A 13,180-nucleotide genomic window follows, 5' to 3' on the forward strand; every position below is an offset into this window, starting at 1 on the left:
TTTCCTTTTTTCCTACTTTCTTTGAGTTTATTCAGCTGTTCTCTTACTAACTTCTTGTGTTGCATGTTTGGTTTATTGATTTTTTTTAGACTTTTATCTCATGTAAGCCTCTCATACGTTCTGATATGTGGGATTTTCATTATTGCTCATTTCTAAGCATATTCTAAAATCCATTGTGCTTTCTATTTTAAATCCATGAATTATTTAAAGGGTTTTTCCATTTCTATTTTGTTGTTGTTGTTGTTATTGACTTCTTCTTTAATTATGTAGTAGTCAGAAAATGGTATCTGTTCAATCCAACATTTTGACATTAACTAGATATTGCTTTTTGGCGATATAAATGGTCACTTATCATAAATGTTCCAGGTACGTGTGAAAAGAAGGTGATCCCTCCAGCTACTTGGTGAAGCGTCCTGGAAATTCCCATTTTGTGAAGCTTGTAATCCCATAATTCCTTTATCCTCACAGATTTGTTTTATTTGGCTGCTTGCTGCATTTAAATCACTGAGTGAAGCGTATGAGACACGGGGAGAACAGGAGACAAGAGGATCAGCTGAACTCACAACAAGGAACCAATCAGACATATCCAGAAAACATTCTACAGGACAATGGCTTAGTCCCTTCAAGTCACATTAGGAAAATAAGAACAGTTCTAAATTAAAAAAAAAACATGTACGGATGTAAGCAAATGGATCATAATTTGCCCTGGCCCTGGATCATAATTTAGGCAAAACCAGCTATCAAAGGTATTTTTGAGATAATTGCTTTGGGGCTCTCTAAAGCCTGGGGCCCCTCTTGCCCATTTCCAAGGAGATGCTGGTGTGTCTTTCCAGACAGCCGGAGGAAGGCTGACGTCATCATCAACTTATTCCAATGATAATAAAAGCTGCAGTTACTAGGATAACACAAGTTGGTCTCTAGCACAGAAAAGAGTGTCTGATAAACGGTAGACACTCGAAAATACTGTTTTGAGGGCCGGCCGGTGGATCCAGGCAGTTGGAGCTCCGTGCTCCTAACTCCAAAGGCTGCCGGTTCGATTCCCACATGGGCCAGTGGGCTCTCAGCCACAAGGTTGCCGATTCAACAACTCAAGTCCCGCAAGGGATGGTGGGCTGCGCCCCCTGCAACTAACAAAAGCAACTGGACCTGGAGCTGAGCTGCACCCTCCACAACTAAGACTGAAAGGACAGCAACTTGACTTGGAAAAGTCCTGGAAGTACACAGTGTTCCCCAATAAAGTCATGTTCCCCTTTCCCGATTAAAAAAAGAAGAAAATCTTTAAAAAAGAAAAAAGAAAACATTGTTTTGAGCGATACACCATTGCACTTCAGGAACAGACTGTGTGTCTGTTCTTGTTGGAAATGCTCTCTAAAGTATCTGATGCTGGAGTGGCCTCTCCCCTTCTCCAGCTCCCTTCAGGGTCCCACAAAACCCAGAGCAGGCTTATCATCACCCGTATAGCATTCTCGGTGATCTGTTAATGGGTCTGTCTCCTCTCCTGCACAGCTAGCTCCTCATGGGCAGGGACTATGTCTGATTTCCATGAGGTTTTCAGCATCTAGCCTGGCGGGGGCTAGATAACCTAAGAATTCATGGACCATGGAATCTGGGCCTCCATCTTGGCATGGCCTCCATGGGCAATATGTGCCACTTTCTCGGCCCAACTCTCTTCACCTTTTCCATCTCCTTTCAAAAAGAGATACTCTAGTCTGTCCCAGAGTGACAAATACGTTATGTGCAACCATAGCCCTGACAGATGGGAAGGAGGGCAGAAGCAGAGGATTCCATTCTTGTGGCCAAACTATTACGATGTCTGTCCAAACAGGGCAATTTCAGGGTTTGGGGACAGTCAAAGGCTCCATCCTGGCCACTTATCTGAGCCAGCGACCGCTGAGAACAGCTTTGTTTGGGGGTTGGAGGTAATGCTACACCCTCCTGAGGACCCAGCAGAATGAAACCTCAGTTCAGGGAAGTCGGGGAGCCCCTGGGTTTGCAGAGAAAAGAGAATCTGTAGCTGGACGTGATAGGATAAAAGCAGCAGTATACCCTCCACTAATGTTTACAGTTTTTCTCTAAATTCTGCCCACTAGATCTTTTCTAAGAAAATAATTGGGCAAGTGCAGGAAGATATTAAGGATCTTCATCACAGCTTGTTTTTAATTTCAAAAATAACTGGAAACAACATAAAGATCTATCAATTTAGGATTGCATAAATGAATAATTGCACATCCACACAGCAGGTTACTGTGCAGCTGTTGAAGGGATAATAGAGATCGATATTGATTGATATGGAAAGAGGTGATTGATGAGAGATAGATGGATAGACACATACATACATACGTACATACATACGTACATACAGACACAGACATCTGTATATATATATATATATATATATATATATATCTCACATATGATATATTTGTTTAAGCAATTCTTATTAACCTAACACATTTAGCTTATAAATATTGTGACTTTGAAGTTCAACGACCTGCCCCAGCACTGTGTATAAAACAGCAAACTTGTTTAATCCTCACAGTAGCCCGATAGGTACATAGTTTTATCATCCCCAATTTAAATATGAGTCAAAGTGTGGTTCAGTGACCTACCCAGGATCACAGAGCAAGTGAAAGACACAACCCAGATCGAACACAGGTGGTCGGACTCCAGCGCCTGGCTCTTAATTCTCACAGTGTAATGCAATTGCTAAGAAAGAGTTTCCAAAAATGGAAACTGCATACTTAAAAACCAAAAAATCTCAAACTTCAATTCCAGCTGAATTTAATGAAACCTATGTGGTGAGGTGGGTGGGAAAGAGCAAAAAGTGTACTAAAGTTTTATCATTTTTAGAAAAGAATATATAGTCCATATCTCAATTAAGCTGTTTTTAAAAAAATTTTGAGTGTGGTTTTAAAACACCGCGTTTTAGGGTATTGTTCCACCGCAAAAGCTTACTGATACATCTCCATTGTTTATGTTTTGCTAGAACATTCCCCCAACATCTCTTTGGACTGAGAAACAAAGGCTACTTCCTAAAACACAAAGATTCACTTATTAGAGCTGACCCAGATGGGTTTGCCGCCCACGCACACATCTGAACAGCAGACATAAGGCCCATGTGAACGTGTGTGTGTCTGTGTGTCATGACTGGGTAATCCAAGTCCTGACAGAGAGCCAGGGTTCTCTGAATAGTTATGAGCTACGTGGGCCTACCAAGGTGTGTTTCTAAAACCAAGGTCCCAGGTAAAAGCACAAGCTCTGAATCCCAGGTCACCCTTCAACTGCCCGTGTGACCCTAGACAAATTACTTCATCTCTGTGTGCTGCAGTTCCTTTATCTGTAAAATGGGAAAAAATAACAGTCCCTACTTCCAGAGTTGCTAGAATTGAATCAATTAATAAATGAAAAGCATTTAGAACTACTCCTGGCACAGAGCAGGCCTTCAATAAACATTAGCTATTAATATCATATAAAGTTCAAAGATTCATAAACATTTTTCTATCTTAAGACACAAAGAAGGGCGGACGGGTGGCTCAGTTGATTAGAGTGTGAGCTCTGGGCAACGGGGCTGCTGGTTCGATTCCCACATGGGCCAGCGAGCTGTGCCCTCCACAACTAGAACTAGAATGCCGCTCAGCTCCCAGATGGCTCAGTTGGTTGGAGCGCAGGCTCTCAACCAAAAGGTTGCCAGTTGGACTCCTCGACTCCCGCAAGGGACGGTGGGCTGCGCCCTCTGCAACTAACAACAGGCAACTGGACCTGGAGCTGAGCTGTGCCCACAACTAAAATTGAAAGGACAACTTGACTTGGAAAAGTCCCAGAAGAACACACATGTTCCCCAATAAAGTCCTGTCCCTTTCCCCAATAAAAAAAATTTAAAAAGGAAATAGAAACAATTGATAATGGTAATTAGTGTAAAAAAAAAAGAAGCAAAGAAATACGAAATCCAATCCATGATGTAGAAACTGAGGTGGGACGTGCAGGTTTCCATAATTAGAGGGAAGAATTAAGTAATGATTTCACTTGAACTCAATTATGTGGACAGAGGCAGTCTCAAGGCCTCTGAGACGAACCCACATGGAAGGTCTTGAGATAAGTGCATGCAAATAGGCCTCTGAATGGCCCACCAGGTTCACACCGAGGATCACCGAGGGTGAGAGTAAGTACTTCTCACCCTCAGGAAGATGTGGATTACGTACAGAAATGCAAAAAGAACAAAAACTGAAGTGTTAGTATTTCTATATTAAAGCATTTTTGCTATTTTATATCCTTATACTATTTAAGAGAACTTGGTTTATGAGAATGATGGATTGCCTTGTGATTCCAATTTTAAATATATAATTGAGTAATTGATCTAAACGTAAGATTTTAACTCTTTTACACATAGTACTAGGACAGCTCATCGAACTTCCAAGTTACCGTATGTGTAAACTAAATGTGTCAGGTTAATAAGAATTGCTTAAGTTCCTGAGAAAGCTTGTCAGCCAGTTATACTTAGGAAGTTAAGCAAATCTATTATATATGATGGATAATGCAATATGAAAGGTTTAAAGGCATTTAAGTTGATAAATGAGACCAAAATGAACCAAAGCCTCCTTAGAGTGATTGCTAAAATTTGCTAGTCCTAGAATTAAAATAAGTTATTTAAGGTGAAATTAAGAGCTTTAGGGCACACTAGGCTTTTTCCTTTTGTGTATAACTTTAATACATCAAATATGAATTATTAAAACCTAAGCAAACTCATGAATCTTTTCTGCACACAAAAATGACTTTCAAGGGCATCAATAAACATACACGTTAGTGTGTGTTTGTATATATGGATTTGAGGTTCTCTGAGACAGTCTTGTCACCTCTTATTTCTCCTTGTATGGGGCCAAGAATAGGACCAGTCCCCAGCAGGGCCCTGGGCTAATTGCCTGGCCCCCTTAAATTCGCACGAGAACTGTACGTGTGTGACATATGACTCACCTGCTCTATACGTCCATCACTGGCTACAGGTCACACAGGACGGGAGAGAGTGTTCTCCACCTGCATGGGACTAAGGTTGTGGCTCACAGTGTCCCCCAGAGGGATTCCAGTCTCTGTGTGAGAGACGGTGATGTGCAGACCGGTCCCAGGGTCAGGTACCCCAGGACTCCTGCTCCATCCACTGCTTACAACATGAAGAAGAGGATGCAATGCTCTCTAGAAAAGTCCTCCTGGGTACCTCCTCCGGGGAAAGCCCTGCGCGGGACAGCAGGGCTGCTCCAGGGATACCCCAGTCCACCTTAAGGAAGGCCCAGTTGGCAGCAGCGGGGGGATACATTGGGGTCATACACACGATACTAGAAATGCTCTCTGACAGCCCTAGAGGAACTGTGATGAACTTTGTTGGTGACCAAGGTCAGGGGCAGCCTTCCCAGCAAGGGCCAGCCACCAGGGTGGTTGCTTCCAAACTAACTACATTATCAGGCCTACACATTCTGTAATGCGGGGTCTCAGCTCCCGCTCCCCACATAAGAACGCAGGACATGGTGAGGCCAAAAAGGAAGACCCACGGAGCCACAAATAGGACAGTCTTACCACTATATTCTCGAGGGCGGCTGGGTTGGAGACACAAAAGCAAACATCTGCCAGTACCCCAACAAGGGGTCTTCCTGTCCCCCAGTCTCGCTGGCAGTCGTGCGAGACACAGGAAATAGGATCCACACGATCCGCAATCCACCATCTGCCTCTCTGCCAAGCAATCAACCCCTTGCTAACTGCAATCCACGCCTGCTAGCTCAGCCACGGCAGTTATATCAGTAGCCAATGGCTAAGTGGTTACAGGTGATGGCCTTCTACTACCCCGGCCAGCACCCCCCCCATGTGAGCCCGAGAGCCTGGAAACTGCTCTCTGGGACTCTGTCCCCACATGTTCTTTTGTCCTCTCACTGTGGCTTACTTGCTCACCTGAGAACTCCTCACCTCTGGGAAACCCCTCCCAGTAATGCCTGGGAGGCCCAAGTATGTCTCCAGCGCTGGCACCCACTAGGCTGCTTAGCTGGGCACAGCACTTTCTTGGCGCTTTCTCTGCTGGACGTGCATTTTGGAGACAAAACTCCATGAATCCATTAGAAGGACTCTTTCTAATTTAACCCCTAGAAGTTTATCTTTTAAAACAGTGCCAGGACTGTGTCACAGTAAGATTATGATCTTTTCTATCACGCACCCTAGGGGGCTCCCTCAAGACTCCATGGAAGAAGATAAGGAGGAAAAGGTGAAGGTGATTTAACACCGTGAGAGGTTCTTCTTCTCTAGCCAGGAGGGCTAGCCCCGGGGTAACACTGGTCACCACTGTCAGCAGGAGCAGGGGACCAAGGCCAGGCTGCTGGGGAGAGCAGGCAGCCAGCAGCCAGCCCTCTCTGGCCTCCTGGTGGCCCACCGGTTCAGGTCAGGGGCCACACTGCTTGACAGGACTGGCAGAATGGAACCAGCACCCACCTATCGAGTTGCCCAAGTTTTCCTTGCAGTGAAAAAAGAACCTGGAGAAATTAACACACCACCACCACCACAAACAACTGAAAAGTATTTGGGGGGAAAAAAGTTTCCAAGCAAAACAGGAAGAGCAGGAAGAGGACAAGTTTGCACAGAGCTGGCTCCACTCTGCTGGGATATGAAAGCAAACAGCCGGGAACTTTGCATTTCTTCTCATGTGTTTTACATTCACTAGAAGAGGGAGGGATCATCAGGACAAGGGGGCCCATATGAGCCAGAGTCATGCCTAGATTTTATCTGTAATTGCTCTGGTTAGTTCTCCCAACCGTGGCTTTGACCACCAGCCATCAGTCCTGCCAGCCTCAGTGGGGGCCACCAGCCAACACAAGCCAGATTATATTGAAGAGAGAAATAAATCATTGTATTCCAGGGTGTCTTTGTACAGAAGCTTGACATTTGCCCAAAGGAACTAGCAGACCAGGGGAATGGCTTCCTTCCCCTTTGTTCATCTCTCTGTTAGAGGGTGTCCAAGTTTGGAGATTCTAGACACAGCTCTTTCCATTTTTATTTACAGCCTTCTGCTTCCCTGGATTTACATCGAGGAGGCTGGGCCGTGACCAATTTGAGAAGCAGCCACCACTGGACACTCAGGAACTCTCCAACAACCCCAAGCTTTTTCTCTGCGTCAAGCTCACTGTGCCAAGCCCTTCTCCTCTTGCAGTGAGTTCTCTCCTGGAGCTTCCTGACTGCACTCAGAACAAAGCCCATGCTCCCTTCATGATCTGCGAGACCATGCATGTGGGGCCCCCGCCTTCCTCACAGACCTCAGTCTCCCCACCACTCCATTCCAGCCCCACTGGTGTCTCTCAAATATGCCAAGCATGTCCCTGCCTCAGGGCCTTTGCACTTGCTGCTCCTTCTGCTTGGAAAACTCTTCTCCCAGATCTAAGCAGCTGTCTCCCTTTCCTCATGCAGGTCTCATCGCAGATGTGGCTCCTCAGTCCTGCCCTGACCACCCTATCTGAGCACCCCATCCACACACCCTGTCCCTCAACACGAGACCCTAGTTCATCTTTTTGTAACACATATCTGCTTGAAAATCATTTTTGTTTAATGTGTTCATTGTCTGCTGCCCTCACAAGAATCTAAGCTTTGTGAGGACAGGGGTCTGTCGTCTTTGCTCTTCTTGTCGCCAGTGCCTAGAATCACGGGTGGGCGCATGATTGGCATCCAGTAAATATTAGTTGCTTGGCTACCCAGTGTCAGGGAACTCAGGGGTACGGGGTGCCTGCCTTTAGGAAGCTCATGCTACAATGACCAAAAGAACTCTCCTGTCTTCCTGGAACTCTGCAAACACCCAAATGGGGCAAAAGAAAGCTGGCCAGTTCTATCTGGGGAGCCAGTTGTGGCTTCATACAGGAGGACACCCTCAGACTGACTTTTGAAATGCATGTAGGTACTTGCCAGGTGAACCAAAGGTGCAAAGGTGAGAAAAAGCAGGGACCATTCAGGAAATAGCAGGTGGTTCGAGGAGAGCAAAGGAAGGGGTTGTGCAGAATGGGGAGCAGGAGTGAGACTGTCAGGAGGGCCTCTTCCAGGGAAGAAAGAGCTTGGGCTTCCTCCTAGAGACAGTGATTTTTCCCTGTTGATATTTTGACTCCTTCCAATGTTGAAGAGTCTTAAACGGAGGAATGAGTTGGTCAGAAATGCATTTCCAAAAGATTGCTCTGCCAAAATTGGAGTTCCCCTTGTCCCTGCCCAATTATGACTGCATTCAGGCATATTTCCAAAAGACTCTACTGCCCTCTTTCTAAAAATAGTCAGCCTCTCCTTGGGGGCACATAGTTTCACTGCATGATATTTCACAAGGAATGATACATGGTTCAATTCTTTGGAACTCCTATTGTCACCCAACTGCGTCTTCAGTGTTTTTGTCCTTAGTTTCGTAAGTCAAATTACATCACATGGCAGATGCCAGCGGGTAGTGGGAGGAAATGAAGGGCATCTAATGGACATAGGACTTGTGTTTTGTTCATCTTGGCATCTTCCATGTTTGGGTAGAAACCCAGTATCTTCAGCAGTGGAGTGGAATAATAATAATAGTAGCTACTTTGTAGGATTCTTTTAAGGAATCAATTAGCTAATATGGTATGTAAAGCACTTGAAAGACTCCTTGAAATATGAATGCTATATAGAGTGTTTGGTGTTATTTTTCACCAACAAAACTCAGTTTCAGCTTCTAAAACACGTGAGTATATTTTGTGTGTGTGTGTCCATCTCTCTAGTTATGAGTTAGCCTGTAGCATATACATTTCCATTCTCACAGACCTACTATGTGCCTGACAGAGCTCTAGGTGCCATATATATGTTATCTTGTTATCCTCACAATAAACCTACGAAATAGGCATGGTTGTTCCATTTTACAGATGAAGAAACCTGAGGCTCAGAGAGGTTGACAACGAAAAGTTGCACAGCTTAAATTACATCTGTTTGTACCTTCATCTCTTTGTGCATCTCAGTTCCTGGAGGGCAGAAATCCCATGTTTGCATTCACAGAGCCCAACACAGGGAGGGAAGGGGATACCCAGGGAGTGTTTGCTGGGTCTGAATCCCCGTATATGTTACATGGTCAAAATTACTCTTGAAAATCCCTTCAATGGCTAACTCATGTATCCAACAAATATCTCCAGAACACCTACTATGTGCAGGGTTCTGAGCTAGCACTGGCAATAAAGTGCACCCGATGGGCAAAATCCTTACCCCTGTGGAGCTTGGAGCCTGGTGAGGCATTAACTCCACGGTTACTGTAATGCCAGGTAGTGTAAAGAGCTAGGAAGAAACAAGATGGTTAGGGAATAGGATGATGGGTAGAAGTGGGGCACCATTTTAGTTAAGGAGGTCAGAGCACACCTTTCTGAAGAAGCAAGATTTGAGCAGATCGAAAGAAAATGCGGAAACAAGTCATGGGACCATCTGGAGACAATTTGAGTGTTCCAGGCAGAGGGAACAGCCATTGCCAAGACCCTGGGGTGGGAACGAGCTTGGAGTTTGCAGACCCATAAAGTGCCATGCACGTGCTGTTATGGCTCAACCCTGTGCAGTAATATCTGCTCTCTGCCCAGATGCCTTGGGGTAACTTTGTCATGTCCCCACTATGTGCTTTTCCCTCCAATAGCCAGTACCTGTGGCTCTGGGCACATTGAAGTCACTTTGCACACTGAGGCAGAAAGCAGGCAGTGCCTGGGAATTGCCATTGGCCCACCTAACACCCTCCCCCTATAGCTTTTAACCAGTGCTTACGGGTGGGAAAAAATGCAGAGGAGTAACTTACACTCCAGAGACCCTGCAGGATCAGGCTACCCACCCCCCACCAGTACCTCAGGACTGCACCTGAGATGACACCCTGATCTCCGTTTGGCTTCTCGCCTTTCCCATCCTACTCACTCACTCCCTTAACATTCTAGTGAGAGCACGTCCTTACTAAGTCACTTGACAACCTAAGACAAACATAATGGATAATGTCACAGTACATAGTAGTGAATACATCTGCAGAATATCATTTTACATTGCTTAAATGATGGCAATAAATGCACAGACTTCACTGTTGGGTTAAACACTTGTAGGAGGCTATCCCCACATTATAATGCTCCAGGCCTTCAGGACCCCAGACTGGGGACGGAATGAAGGCCTGTGGCCTCTGTTTCCGAGCTCAAGGCACTGCCTTTGGCATCAGGCAGGGGATGGTCCACTCTGGAAAGTGAACTTGCACAGATCTTCAGGAGGAAAGGAAGCAAAGATGTTCTTTTATAATTCTAGCATTGCTCAAAGCCTCAAGAGACAGTGTGAGTGTGTCAACCACACTGGCCTGACATCTAAGACTATGACAAAGTATTTCCCCTACATCCTTTAGCCCTTCCCTGCCCCAAGCATAGACAAATCCTTTTTAGCCAAGGCCTTACTTCTCAGCCTCTGCATAGCCCAGGTTTCAGTGCATTTATTCCTTCCTTTGTCCAGCAAATATTTATTAAGCACCCACATGAGCCAGCTAGTGGAAGGCACTGAGGCAGGTGGCTAGACTCCTACAGATGCCCAGATAGAAGGACCATCTGCCCCCAAGGATCCCATCAGCTGTGAGTATGAGCTCTGTCCCAACAGGAAACCCACTTGTGGCAAATTATTATAATAATGGCCCTGAGTTCCCTTTTCAATGTGACCTGTCACTCCTTCTACCCAGGGGTGGAGTCTATTTCTCCATCTCTCAATCTGGAATAGCCTTATGTATTAGTTTTCTATTGCTCTGTAACAAATTACCACAAATGTGGTGGCTTAAAACAACACTCATGTACCGTTTCTGTTTCTGTAGGTCAAAAGTCCAGAACAACTTTCTTGGTCTCTAGTGTACAGATGGCTGACTTCTCGGCCTCCATAACCACACGAACCAATTCCTATAATAAATCTCCTCTTATATATGCCTATATACATGCGATTGGTTCCGTTTTTCTGGAGAGCTCTGATTAATACATGTAGACTCCCAAGGCATGCTATGCATACCTTTTGTGGTAGGCTGAATAATGCCTCCACTCCCAAGATGTCCACATTCCAATCCCCGGAACCTATGAATGTGATACCTTATATACCCTAGATAAATGATACTCCATGGTAAAAGGGACTTTGCAGATATGATTAAAGTAAGAATGTGGGGATGGGGAGATGACCCTTGATTATTTGGGTGAGCCCAGTGTAATCACAAGGGTCCTTATTAGAAGGAGGCAGAAGTCAGTTCTTGGTTCAGTCATCAATTCAAATGGAGACTGCAGTTAAGAAATCAAGAGAAGGCTGAGACTTGGAAGGACAGTAATGGAAGAATTAGAAAAGATCACCAAAAGCAAAGATGTGTCATTAGAGACCAAGGTTAAAATTATCCACACCCTCATATTCCCAATTACCATGTACAGATGTGAAAATTGGACAGTGAAGAAGGCTGATAGAAAAACAAAATTATTCATTTGAAATGTGATGTTGGAGGAGAGCTCTATGAATACCCTGGACCGCCAGAAAGATGAACAAGTGGGTCCTAAACAAATTAAGCCTGAAACATCTCTGGAGGCAAAAATTACAAAACTGAAGCTGTCCTACTTTGAGCACAACATGAGAAGGCGGGGTTCTTTGGAAAAGACAGTAATGCTGGGGAAAACAGAAGGCAGCAGGAAAAGAGGAAGACCAAATATGAGATGGATTGACTCCATAAAAGAAGCCATAGACGTGAGTCCACAGGAGCTGAGCAGGGCTGCTGAGGACAGGCCATCATGGACATCACTCATTCATTGGGTTGCCAGGAACCGGAGCCCGCTAAACAGCATGTGACACACATAACAGGAGGTCAGTCAGGAGAAGGCTAAAGTAAAGATTGGAGTGATAGAGCCATGAGCCAAGGAATGCCAGCAGCTTCTAGAAGCTGGAAGAGGCAAGGAATGTACTTTCTTCTAGAGCCTCCAAAAGGAACCGGTCCTGAGGATATCTGGACTTCAGCCCAGTGACACTAATTTGGGACTTTTGGCCTCCAGAACTGTAAAATAACAAATTTGTATTGTTTTCAGCCACTGAGTTTGTCACAGCAGTCGTAGGAAATTAATACATTCTTATTCTAGCACTAGTCACTATATGGCAGGTGCCTTTCTCGCCTGACTTGTTTAACAAACACCCTTTAAAAAGGGCCCACAAAAGCCTCTAAACAAACTAACAACTGGATTAATACTTATCAGCTTCCTCCCGCTGCTTGCCTGTCTCCCTCAGCCTGAAATCTGTCTCTCTCTCTCTCTCTCTCTCTCTCTCTCTCTCTCTCTCTCTCTCTCTCTCTCTCTCTCTCTCTCTCTCTCTCTCTCTCTCTGTCTCATTCACAGCTCACCTGCCCATTCACCCCCACCATCCCCAGGAGGGCAGCTCTGTTCTCACACCAAGCCCACTTGTGGCGGGCCAGCAGACAGCTATTTCTCAAGAGTATGTTGATTTTCAAGCAGGGAGGGGAATTTCTCCGGAGGTAACAATTGGATAAATCTGCAGAGGTGCAGGAATGAGAAGCGGAAATTTTGATATGGTTGGTTTGAAACCGCAAGATATTGGTGTTGCATCACAGAAATGTAATAATCATCCTTTCTAATAAACAAGTACTGAGAGTAGGAGACAGCCCTGATCCTTACCACTTCCCCATTCCTCTCCACCTCCATCTCAGCCCCACCACAGCCACTAAAACAAGATGAAATCTGTATGTAATGACACCAAGAGAGGTCCACTTTGTATCATTAAAGGAGAAAAACTGATTCCAGTGTGAATCACATGATCCCATTCTGTTAAAAAGAAAGAAGTTAAATATATATACGTATATATATGCATATTTACGTGTGTTTATATAGGCATAGAACAGAGGCTGGAAGATTCGTGAAGATGTTAAACAATGGCTTGATAGAGAATATGGACAGTTGCTTTTTTCTTACTTTTTTTTTAGTTTACAAAAAACAAAACTGTTGGTGTAATAAAAATAAAGTTGAAAGAATGCAAAATAAAAGAAATAGAGCGTTTTGTGTGGCAGGGCTACTCTGCGCCCATTCCGGGACAGCCCAGGTCTCTCAGCCCCTCCCCAAATAGAAAGCTGTGGTCCGGTCTCCCAGTCTCCGCGTTAGCAATGGCGGAACTGTTGGAGGAACTGCAGGTGGCAGGAGAGTGATGC

Source organism: Rhinolophus hipposideros (assembly GCF_964194185.1).
Source record: "Rhinolophus hipposideros genome assembly, chromosome: 9".
NCBI classification, from domain to species: Eukaryota; Metazoa; Chordata; class Mammalia; order Chiroptera; family Rhinolophidae; genus Rhinolophus; species Rhinolophus hipposideros.